Source organism: Dama dama, chromosome 18, assembly GCF_033118175.1.
Source record: "Dama dama isolate Ldn47 chromosome 18, ASM3311817v1, whole genome shotgun sequence".
Taxonomy (NCBI): Eukaryota; Metazoa; Chordata; class Mammalia; order Artiodactyla; family Cervidae; genus Dama; species Dama dama.
The window spans coordinates 6,606,862-6,622,111 of record NC_083698.1 but is presented as its reverse complement, the minus strand read 5'-3'; positions in this window follow the sequence as shown (position 1 = coordinate 6,622,111).

The window sequence follows — 15,250 nt, the reverse complement described above, 5'->3', positions numbered from 1 at the left end:
AGTCCATGAGACTGCAAAGGGTCAGACAAGACTGAAGTGACTGAGCTCACACACACAGCCTGGATGAGAACTAGGAATCCCAGCCTCCATAAAAAATACGTTTATCACGGAGGCAGAAACCGTAAATGCAGGTACAAAGCTTATTATTAAAGACAGAGCACAATACCAAGTGGGAGAGCACATACAGAAACTGTTTGTTTAGTTGGTAGACAGAAGGCAGACATGCACACACGAAGAGAGAGGGTGTGGGCCTCTCCCCTAACCTCCACAAATGAGGAGGAGTGCAGTGTCATTCCTATAGGTCAGTTCTTCCAGGTCTTTGCCGTCCTTCAGGCCAATTGTCTGGTTTCTTTTTCCACACCTGACCCACTGGGGGACACTCCCCTGGGGCGCACACACATACCTCAGCCAAGATGGATCTCGAAGGGAAGGCTTCTGGGAGGAGCGAGACCGCAGCCTGGCATTATCCCTTGACTTTTGACTCACAAGGAGGCTTTCTGTGCACGTGTAGTGTCTCTTTTGTCCCAAAAGAGTGGAGGAAGAAGACTCCTTAATCCTTTACGCAAACAGCATTTTGCCCCTCTTTGCCATGACTATTACCTTAAGGTGTTTACAAGAGACAAACATTGGCTATTTACCCTGTTTCTGTTGCCACTTCCATTTCAGAGGGCAAACAGGAGACTGACTGTAAATGCCTCAACTGGAGCCCACCTATCTTTGGTCTCAGGAAATGCAAACAGAAGGCTAGTTGTAAATGCCTAACCTGAAGCCCATCTATTTCCTAGGTCAGTATCAAAGATTAGAATTGATGGACTATGTTAAAGTCCTATTTTCTACCCAGAATACAGGTACAAATATTGTATGTTCATGTCACTAATGAACAGTTTAAAGGAAAAGGGTTAGTTTTTCTCAGTCTGATATACTTCTTTAATTCAGTTCTCTGTCTTCATTCCAGAATTTGCCCATTTACCACATGATTATTAGTTCAAACATGCATTTTATTCTTGGAGATGACTCATGCCACAGTGCTGTTGATGGGACAGATCTGCTGGACACAAGAACCCACCTTCCAAGCAGGGACCCTGATGCTGTGCTCAGGCTCTTGGCCAGCCACTCTGCACAGCAGTTTGATCTGACCCTCAATCCCAGGCATTGCTGTAAAGGCCTTAGAAATATCCAATCCTTGACTCAACCAGGTAAGTCATTTTTACAAAGGAGGAAATGCTGTTTAAGTAACTGAGTCAATGGACGTGAGTTTGAGCAAACTCCAGGAGATAGTGAAGGACAGGAAAGCCTGGTGTCCATGGGGCCACAAACAGTCAGACATGACCGAGAAACAACAACATCCAAGGTTTCCAGCTAATAAAAGTGGACGGAAGTGACATTCCAACCCCAAAAGCTGCATTGGATACCATACTTTGTATTAAAATCTTTATATCTTTCTGAATTCTCTTCCTGCTGTAGACTAAAAAACAAAACAAAACCAAAACTAGTCACAACCTACAAGTTGAGAGTTACGCTTTATTTGGTGGGAATTTTTAGGACTTCAAGTCTCGGAGGCAGCATCTCAAGTAACACTGAGAGAACTGTTCCAAGGAGGTGGATAGGGGAAGAGTCAGGTCATATAGAAGTTTGCAACAAGGGGCAGGTAGTCTGAACATCAAAAGATTGGTTGTTTTTTTTTTTTTTAACTTTTGCCATACTAGTTTGTCTATTTTTCAACTTATTATAATTGGAGGCTAATTACTTCACAATATTGTGGTGGTTTTTGCCATATATTCACATGAATCAGCCATGGGTGTACATGTGTCCCCCATCCTGACTCTCCCCACTACCTCCCTCCCCATCCTATCCCTCACGGTCATGCCAGTGCACCAGCCTCAGACATCTCAAGTTAAGGAATTTTAAAAAAGCTGGCTTGTATATTTTTGAGATTAATGCTCTGTCTGTTGCTTCATTTGCTATTATTTTCTCCCATTCTGAAGCCTGTCTTTTCACCTTGCTTATAGTTTCCTTTGTAGTGCAAAAGCTTTTAAGTTTCATTAGGTCCCATTTGTTTATTTTTGCTTTTATTTCCAATATTCTGGGAGGTGGGTCATAAAGCATCTTGCTGTGATTTATGTTGGAGAGTGTTTTGCCTATGTTCTCCTCTAGGAGTTTTATAGTTTCTGGTCTTACATTTAGATCTTTAATCCATTTTGAGCTTATTTTTGTGTATGGTGTTACAGAGTGTTCTAGTTTCATTCTTTTCCAAGTGGTTGACCAGTTTTCCCAGCACCACTTGTTAAAGAGGTTGTCTTTTTTCCATTGTATCTCCTTGCCTCCTTTGTCAAAGATAAGGTGTCCATAGGTTCGTGGATTTATCTCTGGGCTTTCTATTCTGTTCCATTGATCTATATTTCTGTCTTTGTGCCAGTACCATACTGTCTTGATGACTGTGGCTTTGTAGTAGAGCCTGAAGTCAGGCAGGTTGATTCCTCCAGTTCCATTCTTCTTTCTCAAGATTGCTTTGGGTATTCGAGGTTTTTTGTATTTCCATACAAATTGTGAAATTCTTTGGTCTAGTTCTGTGAAAAATACCGTTGGTAGCTTGATAGGGATTGCATTGAATCTATAGATTGCTTTGGGCAGTATAGTCATTTTGACAATATTGATTCTTCCAATCCATGAACACAGTATATTTCTTCATCTGTTTGTGTCCTCTTTGATTTCTTTCATCAGTGTTTTATAGTTTTCTATGTATAGGTCTTTTGTTTATTTAGGTAGATATACTCCTAAGTATTTTATTCTTTTTGTTGCAGTGGTGGAAGGGTTAATCTCAAAAATATACAAGCAACTCCTGCAGCTCAATTCCAGAAAAATAAATGACCCAATCAAAAAATGGGCCAAAGAACTAAACAGACATTTCTCCAAAGAAGACATACAGATGGCTAACAAACACATGAAAAGATGCTCAACATCACTCATTATTAGAGAAATGCAAATCAAAACCACAATGAGGTACCATTACACGCCAGTCAGGATGGCTGCTATCCAAAAGTCTACAAGCAATAAATGCTGGAGAGGGTGTGGAGAAAAGAGAACCCTATTACACTTTTGGTGGGAATGCAAACTAGTACAGCCACTATGGAGAACAGTGTGGAGATTTCTTAAAAAACTGGAAATAGAACTGCCATATGACCCAGCAATCCCACTCCTGGGCATACACACCGAGGAAACCAGATCTGAAAGAGACACGTGCACCCCAATGTTCATTGCAGCACTGTTTATAATAGCCAGGACATGGCAGCAACCTAGATGCCCATCAGCAGACGAATGGATAAGGAAGCTGTGGCACATATACACCATGGAATATTACTCAGCCATTAAAAAGAATTCATTTGAACCAGTTCTAATGAGATGGATGAAACTGGAGCCCATTATACAGAGTGAAGTAAGCCAGAAAGATGAAGACCAATACAGTATACTAACACATATATATGGAATTTAGAAAGATGGTAACGATAACCCTATATGCAAAACAGAAAAAGAGACACAGAAATACAGAACAGACTTTTGAACTCTGTGGGAGAAGGCGAGGGTGGGATGTTTTGAGAGAACAGCATTGAAACATGTATATTATCAAGTGTGAAACAGATCACCAGCCCAGGTTGGATACATGAGACAAGTGCTTGGGCCTGATGCATTGGGAAGACCCAGAGGGATGGGGTGGGGAGGGAGGTGGGAGGTGGGATCGGGATGGGGAATACATGTAAATCCATGGCTGATTCATGTATGGCAATGTATGGCAAAACCACTACAATATTGTAAAGTAATTAGCCTCCAACTAATAAAAATAAATGAAAAAAAAAAAAAAAGCTGGCTTTTTTAAAATTAAAAAAACTAACATCATGGCATCTGGTCCCATCATTTCACAGCAAACAGATGGGGAAACAATGGAAATGGTGACAGACTTTATTTTCTTGGACTCTAAAATCACTGCAGATGGTGACTGCAGCCATGAAATTAAAAGATTCTTGCTCCTTGGAAGAAAAGATATGACAAATATAGACAGCATAGTAAAAAGCAGAGACATTACTTTGCAGACAAAGGTCTGTCTAGTCAAGGCTATGGTTTTTCCAGTAGTCATGTATGGATATAAGAGTTGCACCATAAAGAAATTTGAGCACCAAAGAATTGATGCTTTTGAACTGTAGTGTTGGAGAAGACTCTTGAGAGTCCCTTGGACAATAAGGAGATCAAACCAGTCCATCCTAAAGGAAATCATTCCTGAATATTCATTGGAAGGGCTGATGCTGAAGCTAAAGCTCCATTACTTTGGCCACCTGATGCGAAGAAGTGACTCATCTGAGAAGACCCTGATGCTGGGAAAGATTGAATGCAGGAGGAGAAGGGGACGACAGAGAATGAGATGGTTGGATGGCATCACTGACTCGATGGGCATGAGTTTGAGCAAGTTCCAGGAGCTGGTGGTGGGCAGGGAAGCCTGCAGTCCATCGGGTTGCAAAGAGTCAGACATGACTGAGTGACTGAACTATGTGTAGTAAGGTGTAAGAGTCTGGGCTCACTGACATCATTCCTTTCATATGCCTCTCAGCTATTTGAGGTCAGCATCTTGTGATTTGATTTTTCACATCCTTACTTCCTTACTCACCATAGAGAATGGTAGCAGCCAGATAGCTGCCGGATAGCAGGTATTGCTTTTCTTGGGCACCCTTGGGGCTCAGAAATTCACATTTAGAGTGCTGGAATCAATGATGGCTGTGACATCCCTGTTTATTGATGTGGCAGGAAATATTCTATTTCTCACCACTTTGTATATATGTACATCAAAAACGCAAAATTAATAAAATAGAGCCATTGACTACACACTTGTATGACCTGCAGTGGGAAAGCTTCTTGGAGATTTGAGCAATTGAGATCCATGACATGTGGTGCAAGGATGCCTGGTTAAGCTGTCACCACCAATAGCTTGGAAATTGTTGGCTGAAATTGCAGCTGCAGCAGAAGAGGTTGGATAATAGGAGAGTTTTGCTGTGTGTTGGTTGCTGTAAGTGGTATTTATTTGTCAAGGTATTGGAAAAAGAAGTGGGGAGAGAGAGACAATGAGAGGGAAAAAGAGAGATGGGAGTGCAGGTGTAGAGAGAGAGAGACAGAGGCGGAGAGAGAAGCCTTAGAAAGGAACACTTGCTTTACAAGCAGAAATGAAACAAACAAACAAACAAAAACAGAACAGGGAAATCTTAAAATTTGTAGCTTTAGATGGTAGGATAAACCAGTTCTGGGTAGCTCCAATATTAAGTTGTGGATCTGAGGGAAAAAACTTGAATGATAGAGACTCAATAAAACCTCTGCAGGTTACAAGGACCCCAGACAAAATCCCACTAAAGGATTGTTAACGAACTACCCACCCCTTGCCCCAGACTGCTCCAGTGTAGCCCGTAGGTTCAGAGGAAACATCCGGCAGTAAGAAATCAAAGAAAGACAGCAAATTTGAGAACTATCTGGAAAAGAATGTGAGGTATGGCTATTGACATAGAACCGCAAGGCAAATACTGAACACCAGGCCTCCCTGTCACTCACCATCTCCCAGAGTTTGCCCAAGTTCATATCCATTGTGTCAGTGATGCCATCCAACCATCTCCCCCTCTGATGCCCTTTCCTCCTGCCATCAGTCTTTCCCAGCAACAGGAACTTTTCCAGTGAGCCAGGTGTTCACATCAGGTGACCAAAATACTGGAACTTCAGCTTCAGCATCAGTCCTTCCAATGAGTATTCACGACTGATTTAAGATTTCCTGGTTTGTTCTCTTCACTGTCCAAGGGGCTCTCATTTTCTTAGTGCTATAAAATATGACGATTCTTATAACAGATGACAGGTCACTATTATCTAAGGGAACTGCGTAGAAAGCAAAGCAAAAGAAGAGAAAAGTAAAAAAGAAGAAACATAGCACTAGAACGTTAGTATGCATGCCTTTCGCTGTATTGACCGGGCTGCCCAGCTGTGCATCCCCTAACAGCCACATCTGAGGGGCCTGAGAGCGGGTGGAAAAGACAGAACCTCCCAGGACGAGAAGGGGCCCCAGGAAGATGCCTCGGGGCCTTTGCGTGTGCTGGAGCAGCCGCATGGGCCAGGCTGCATCGCCTGTGACATCAAACTGCCCTCAGAGAATACGTGGGGCTGTGTGCATGTGAGCTGGACCTCTTGTAAGTCAGCAAGCAATTCTTGTCACTTGGCTCACTAAAAGACCACCGTGTTTTTTTTTTTTTTTTAAATTTTTATTTATTTATTTATTTTTTTTGAACTTTTATTTTTTTATTTTTTTATTTTCCAGAATGGCATTGTGGTTTAAATTCAAGCACAATCATTTTTTCCTAAATTCAAACTGTGGTACTTGAACCCAGTCAGATCACCCAGTCGACAACTCAGGGCCAAGAGAAGTCGGCAAAGGCAAACTTAGTTACAGTGCATTGGCATCCTAAGGGATGCCTAAGAGAAAATTCGGATTTGCAGGGAACATCTCCTGATCCCCAGGGAGCCCTAAAAGGCAGACTATTTAATTTTATGAATGAGGCCATTAATACATGAGGCCATTATGAATGAGGCCTCCATTTTCCTGGAGGCCATTAGACATACGAATGGTCCCTAAATTCCAGTTTGTTTTGCGTTTCACCGCAGCAAGCCAGAATCATCAGGCGTTTTCTCTGTTGAGCAACAGTGGGCACGGAGGCAGGTGTGTGGTAAATTGGCAGATGTTTATTCTGAAGAATAAAACTCATAGAGGGAAGTCCAGTCAATACCTTTGTGGATTTTTCTCTTATTTTTTGAGGGTTTATTCAAAATATAGAAAGTGTATTGTTGCATGCTTTAAAGGAAGCTAATCTAGTTTGCATGGAAGTTTCATTAAATATAAATGTTTCTTTTACATTCTCCCCCTTCTTCCCACACACAAAAATTATAGCACAGTCATTCAACTCAGAACAGGGAAATTTCAAAATAAATTTCAGGATCCGGGATTGCTTACTGCATGTGAATTATCTATTTTTAACCTCAGCATAAGACTTATTTTTAGAGCTTGAAATCAACTGAGGTAGCCTTATTTATGGCATGACCCAACTGGGAGATGAAGTTGGCTGTGATCATGGGCCCAAATACATAAATTCTAACTTAGTTTATTTAATGCAAGGGATGCTTGATGACCAACAGTAACATTTGTTTGAAATTTTCAGAACTCAGAAAGGATTTTCCCTTTTTAATTGTTTTTAGACTTGAAGTATACTTAGATTAACTTCCGAAAGATTGGAAATGTCTCTTTTAAATTCAGTAACTAAATTCCATTTAAGATGATTTTGGGTCTTGGCATGATTACTGACAGATTAGAAATCATCCTGGAAACATCATCCAATTCCGGTTTCACATGGTGCCAAGAGTCGTCCTCACTGACTTTCATGTGTGTTTTGTGAACTCAGATTAATTTCATCAGAATATCTGCTTACAGAGTTGTTAACATGCTTTTACTTCTTTTCAAGATGATGTATTAGCTAATCTAAATGTTGATGTAGAACCAACTGAATTCTCAACAGAGTGATAGTCTATACTCTAATTTTACTTCATTTCATTAATTCTTATTTACAGGGGAGATTGGACACTTCGCCAGCTGTAAGCATTCTAAATTAGTCATCGAACATGAGCATCATCTCAAGTTTCAGGTCAATGTCATCCTAAATCAGTCCAGACTAAAACTCACTCAAGCTACACAACATTTCTCATAACTGGTTTTTATCTTCTTTGCTTATGAAAGCATCTTTAAAAAATGTATGAGTGAGAAGTGAAGTGAGCAGAGCAAGAATCTAAAGACATCAGGGAAGAGAGCAAAAGAGGAGAATTAACCAAAACCACGAGCTCATCCTTTTTTTCCTCTATAGTTTTGGTTAGTTTGTAGGAGTTGAACATCTTTATGATTTAGAGTGATAGGAAAATGCTCCAGTCTATCTCAAAAGATGGTTTCTAGTTAATCTCACATGGTGGATCTTCAATTTTATAAAAACCATATAGTTTTAAAATATCATTTTTAGCCCTTTTTCTTTGGCTTCGTATCCCTTACTTTGTATGTCTTTCCTCAGCTTGAGTATGGCTTAAATTCATTATTTTATTTCTATAATTGGGAGGATGTTGGATTTCATATAATCTGTGTGTAAATAAATCACTACTCCACCATTTTCCAGGTGAATGAAATGAGAATACTGCCTATCTCAGGGAACTGGCTGAAAGAGTTACTGATATCATGTAAAGAGATCCCTAGCACACAGAATGTCTGGTAGACAGCTGTCTTTCACAAGAAATGTGTTGAATTAGTAAATCTCCTCATGAAATCATTGAAGATTTATATATGCCAAGGATACACACCCAGATCACACAGGTAAGTGGTAGAGAGGGGATTTGAACCCAGGGTCTCTGCTGTTATGCCAGCCACCTTTATGGGCCCAAAGATGTCAAGCCAAAACAATAATAAAACTTACATAATCATACAATCATGTGTTAAATATGACATCCTCTAACTGTGCATTCTAGAATTAAAATTCTCTAAGTCAGTGAAACTTAAATGTTCTCACCAAAATAACAACAACAACAAAAAGGTTACTATGTGACTGATGAGGTCTTAAGTGGGTAGATGGGCAGAATCCTTTCACAATGTATAAGATCAAGTCATCACAATGCAGTTTCATATCTTATAATTGTATTTGCCAACTATACCTCAATAAAGCTAAAAAAAACCCTTAAAAATAAAGGCATCCAAATGTTTCCCCTCACATCTGATAATAGTCTGCCCTGTTGCCCTGGCGTACACAGTTCTTCACGCCTCCCCTGGCTGCTGCCCCAGCCTCATCCCAGAGGCGCCAGGTTCATGGCCTGATCACCGGCAGGCCAGCCATGCGGGCTTCTGTGAGTGTGCAGTCCCACGTCACCAAGGTAAGGGCTTCACACCAGCAAGTGCTCCCAGTCTGGCACCCTCTTTCCAGTGACATTCACAAGGCAGGTTTCTTCCTGCTATTCAGAACTCAGAGACAGCTTTACGGGTAGACAGTTCCAACCAACTGTCCAACCTTTCCTTTACTGAGCAGCATTCTCTTCTTATCACAAAGCACCATCTTTTAGCTTTCTAATCAATGTATGAAGGCCTTTATTGATGTATTGATTCATTTACTTCCTCTCCATCTGGCTCTAGAGGATGCATATTTTTAGGGAGCATGTTTTCTCATTCAACACTATTTTTTCAGTTCTGAGTTCAGAGAAATGTCTGATGCAGAGAAATGACTCCAAAAAATGTGTTGAATTTAGACTGTGAGGCAGTTGTTTGAACAGCATGTGTGTGAGAGTGTGTGTGTGTGCACATGTGTGTGGGCTGTGCTTAGTCATGTCCTACCATTTGCAGCACCATGGACTGTAGCCTACCAGGCTCCTCTGCCCATGGAATTTTCCAGGCGAGAATACTGGAGTGGGTTATTGTTTCCTACTTCGGGGGACCTTCCCAACCCAGGGACTGAACCCATGTCTCTTGTATCTCCTGCATCGGCGGGCAGATTCTTTACCCCTAGTGCTACTTGGGAAGCCCGTACATCAAACATCCAAGTGATGTTAACAGCATACATCTAAGTAATTTGGTAAAAATTCACCCTTTGCATGTTAAATCTACCTTCATCTGTTGCTTGTTAGTACAAATAATAAAAATAATTTATATGAAATAAATAAAAATAAAAAAAATTTTTTAATTAATTTGATCACAAGCACATGTAAATGTGAAACATGTATTAATAATTCTATAACAGTACAGCATTGTGTGGTGGTTTTAAACGCTTTAAGATCTTTTATTATTCTCATCAAAATGGAAACACAAAATTAAGCAGTACTCACAGGAAACTCACAGACCTAGGAAAGATATCTATCTATTGGATTTCAGGGTTTTTAAATCTATGGCGCAAGTGTTAAAGAAGTTACCTCAGGATGCTGGGTTCTAGTGTCTTTTTTTTTTTTTTTTTAGCAGTATATCTTTATTGAAATATAGCTATTTACAATATTGTGTTAATTTCTGCTGTACAACAAGTATATACATATATATGTGATTCTTTTTTTTTTGGGTTTTGTCATACATTGATATGAATCAGCCATGGATTTACACGTATTCCCCATCCCGATCCCCGCTCCCACCTCCCTCTCCACCCGATTCCCCCGAGTCCTCCTAGTGCACCAGGCTGGAGCACTTGTCTCATGCATCCCACCTGCGCTGGTGATCTGTTTCACCATAGATAGTATACATGCTGTTCTTTTGAAATATCCCACCCTCACAGTCTCCCACAGAGTTCAAAAGTCTGTTCTGTATTTCTGTGTCTCTTTTTCTGTTTTGCATATAGGGTTATCGTTACCATCTTTCTAAATTCCATATATATGTGATAGTATGCTGTAATGTTCTTTATCTTTCTGGCTTACTTCACTCTGTATAAGGGGCTCCAGCTTCATCCATCTCATTAGGACTGGTTCAAATGAATTCTTTTTAATGGCTGAGTAATATTCCATGGTGTATATGTACCACAGCTTCCTTATCCATTCATCTGCTGATGGGCATCTAGGTTGCTTCCATGTCCTGGCTATTATAAACAGTGCTGCGATGAACATTGGGGTGCATGTGTCTCTTTCAGATCTGGTTTCCTCAGTGTGTATGCCCAGAAGTGGGATTGCTGGGTCATATGGCAGTTCTATTTCCAGTTTTTTAAGAAATCTCCACACTGTTTTCCATAGTGGCTGTACTAGTTTGCATTCCCACCAACAGTGTAAGAGGGTTCCCTTTTCTCCACACCCTCTCCAGCATTTATTGCTTGTAAACTTTTGGATAGCAGCCATCCTGACTGGCGTGTAATGGTACCTCATTGTGGTTTTGATTTGCATTTCTCTAATCATGAGTGATGTTGAGCATCTTTTCATGTGTTTGTTAGCCATCTGTATGTCTTCTTTGGAGAAATGTCTGTTTAGTTCTTTGGCCCATTTTTTGATTGGGTCATTTATTTTTCTGGAATTGAGCTGCAGGAGTTGCTTGTATATTTTTGAGATTGATCCTTTGTCTGTTTCTTCATTTGCTATTATTTTCTCCCAATCTGAGGGCTGTCTTTTCACCTTACTTATAGTTTCCTTTGTAGTGCAAAAGCTTTTAAGTTTCATTAGGTCCCATTTGTTTAGTTTTGCTTTTATTTCCAATATTCTGGGAGGTGGGTCATAGAGGATCTTGCTGTGGTTTATGTCGGAGAGTGTTTTGCCTATGTTCTCCTCTAGGAGTTTTATAGTTTCTGGTCTTACATTTAGATCTTTAATCCATTTTGAGTTTATTTTTGTGTATGGTGTTAGAAAGTGTTCTAGTTTCATTCTTTTCCAAGTGGTTGACCAGTTTTCCCAGCACCACTTGTTAAAGAGGTTGTCTTTTTTCCATTGTATATCCTTGCCTCCTTTGTCAAAGATAAGGTGTCCATAGGTTCGTGGATTTATCTCTGGGCTTTCTATTCTGTTCCATTGATCTATATTTCTGTCTTTGTGCCAGTACCATACTGTCTTGATGACTGTGGCTTTGTAGTAGAGCCTGAAGTCAGGCAGGTTGATTCCTCCAGTTCCATTCTTCTTTCTCAAGATTACTTTGGCTATTCGAGGTTTTTTGTATTTCCATACAAATTGTGAAATTCTTTGGTCTAGTTCTGTGAAAAATATCGTTGGTAGCTTGATAGGGATTGCATTGAATCTATAGACAGCTTTGGGTAGAATAGCCATTTTGACAATATTGATTCTTCCAATCCATGAACACGGTATGTTTCTCCATCTGTTTGTGTCCTCTTTGATTTCTTTCATCAGTGTTTTATAGTTTTCTATGTATAGGTCTTTTGTTTCTTTAGGTAGATATACTCCTAAGTATTTTATTTTTTTTGTTGCAATGGTGAATGGTATTGTTTCCTTAATTTCTCTTTCTGTTTTTTCATTGTTAGTATATAGGAATGCAAGGGATTTCTGTGTGTTAATTTTATATCCTGCAACTTTACTATATTCATTGATTAGCTCTAGTAATTTTCTGATAGAGTCTTTAGGGTTTTCTATGTAGAGGATCATGTCATCTGCAAACAGTAAGAGTTTCACTTCTTCTTTTCCAATCTGGATTCCTTTTACTTCTTTTTCTGCTCTGATTACTGTGGCCAGAACTTCCAACACTATGTTGAATAGTAGTGGTGAGAGTGGGCACCCTTGTCTTGTTCCTGATTTCAGGGGAAATGCTTTCAATTTTTCACCATTGAGGGTGATGCTTGCTGTGGGTTTGTCATATATAGCTTTTATTATGTTGAGGTATGTTCCTTCTATTCCTGCTTTTTGGAGAGTTTTAATCATAAATGAGTGTTGAATTTTGTCAAAGGCTTTCTCTGCATCTATTGAGATAATCATATGGTTTTTATCTTTCAATTTGTTAATGTGGTGTATTACATTGATTGATTTGCGGATATTAAAGAATCCTTGCATTCCTGGGATAAAGCCCACTTGGTCATGGTGTATGATTTTTTTAATATGTTGTTGGATTCTGTTTGCTAGAATTTTGTTAAGGATTTTTGCATCTATGTTCATCAGTGATATTGGCCTGTAGTTTTCTTTTTTTGTGGCATCTTTGTCTGGTTTTGGAATTAGGGTGATGGTGGCCTCATAGAATGAGTTTGGAAGCTTACCTTCATCTGCAATTTTCTGGAAGAGTTTGAGTAAGATAGGTGTTAGCTCTTCTCTAGTGTCTTTTTGAGTTCAGGACTTTGAGACTGATGGTAAACCTGCGACCTCTTGGTTCCTTGGGAGGCCTGAACCAAGGATCAGGTTATCTTCTCCTTCAGCATGTTAATGAAATCTTCTGAGTGCAAAGTCATCCTTCTGTTTGATAGGAGAGTTTGGTACAGTTAAAAATTTGCTAATTACTAGGACTGAAGTCCAAGGTTCCTGGCTCAATCATAAAGGTCTCTGCCAGTAACTTACCTTCTGATAAAAGCAGATGGGTGGGTCAGTATTTTTTCCTTTGTATATTTGATTTTTCACTTCTGGCTGATTCACTATTAGATATAATTGCTATCGTGTGAACACAAGCAAGCTGCTTTTCCACAGCAAAAGGAAAAGGATGTATTTCCTGAGCATTGATAAAGCAGCATTCACAGGATTGACATGCAGCAGTCATGTGATGCCTTTGGCAAAACTGGTAAATCTCATGGGAACTGAACGCTGACAATGAGGTCAAGTGTTGCTCTCAATTACTGCTCAATACAGGTTCATGTATTTGTATTAGCAACAGATGGCTTTCAATTTAGTTGTCCCACATTTTCTATAATTCTAAAGATGATGTTTTCATAAGAAAGGAGATTATAAACCACCTGGAAAATTAAGGCCCCCATTTTCTTAATGAATAATTCATTGTCATCATTCTGTCCCACCATTTTTACAGTGATCCTTAGGAAGTTACAGCTAAATTTTAAATTATGAAAAAGGATGAAAATTATATATGAATACTGTAGAAAGCTATTAGACCTCTGTCATACTTTATTTTTTTTTAATAAAACTTGATTTTACTTTATCTCAGAAGAGACAAAAACATGGAATGACATTTTGTTAATACAAACTCCCTACTTACTTGAATTTGCACTTGTTAAATTTTAACCGAGGTCCAGTACACACAAAGAACTAAAAAGAGAAATCTTTCACTGCACCAATGTCAGGCCCGTAATGAAAGCCACCCTGCTGGTTGTAGCTCTAATAATAAACTTTCTTTTATACAAGGCCTTTTAAAGTTACAGGGTCACAAACTGCCTTGAAAATAAATCTCAAAAAGAACAGCAAATTCTGGAATCACATCCAAATTCTGTAGGCCTGTGACTCTAACAGAGTTAATAAATTGTAGGTGTAAATGACTAACTGCATGCAGACCCAGCAGTGAGTATGTTCAACAGATAAAAATGAACAAGTGTTGAGGACCAAAGAAAGCAGCGGTGATTTAGGGCAGATACTTCCAGAAGTTAACTGAGGCTGCAGGAAGCATGGCCGAGGGCCTCAGACGAGGGAACCTTGGAGATACATGCACCTGGAAAGCCACCGCTCCTGTGGGGAGTGGAAAGGGGTGATGCCATATTCATGAGCTTGTTAGCAGTCATTGGCTCAATCCTTGTGAAAATAAAAACCTATACACTATTGATGTGTGTGTGTTAGTCACTCAGTCCTGTCCAACTCTTTGTGATCCCATGGACTGTAACCCGCCAGGATTCTCTGTTCATGGAATTCTCCAGAGAAGAATACTGGAGTGGGTTGCCATTCCCTTCTTCAATACACTATTGATACTCTGTATAAAACAGATAAGTAATGAGAACCTACTGTATAGCACAGGGAACTCTACTCAATGCTCTGTGGTAATCTAAGTGGGAAGAAATCCAAAAAAGAGGGGATATACATATATAATACAGCTCATTCATTTTGATGTATGGTAGAAACTGACACAACAGTGTAAAGTAACTACTCTCCAATAAAATTTTTAAAAATTAAAAATAAAATAACTAGAAAAAAAGATGTATGACAAAGAGAAAAAAATCTACAAAAGTGTTAACTGTTCATTTTCTGGGATTGCCTCCTAAGCAAAGCCCAAGGGAGTCCAATCACCCCCCACAACCACCACCACCCACCTTACATGAAGATGACTCATTCTCATTTTTTCTTTCTTCTTTCCTCAAATACTGAGAAAGAGCAAAGGATCAAAATGGATGACTTGGTGTAGTTTGACGTTTGACACTTGAGACCCCTATGAAGGGGGTGGAGGAGACCCTCCCGGTGTTAGGACTTGGTTCTCTTTATAGGCAGGTATTTTCCCTTCTTAATTCCAAAAGCACCTCACGTTCTTGACTCTGGGCACATTCACCTTGCTTTACACCTGACATCAGTGTTTTTTTATGCCTCTCTTACTCATTTCCAAGCATCTCTGATGGGATCTGTAATCAACTTTCCTCTCTTGGGGTCAGCCATTCCTTATTTTTGTTCCTGGTACAGTATCAGCAAGTATTTCTCATTTTCCATATTATTGATCTCCCTGGTAAGAAATTTCAAAATACATTTTGTTAGTTTCCTCATTATTATTATTATTTTTTATTAGAATAGGCTTGCTTTTGCCTAACTGATTGCATTTTCCCTTAGTAAAATCCATATTTGTTTTACC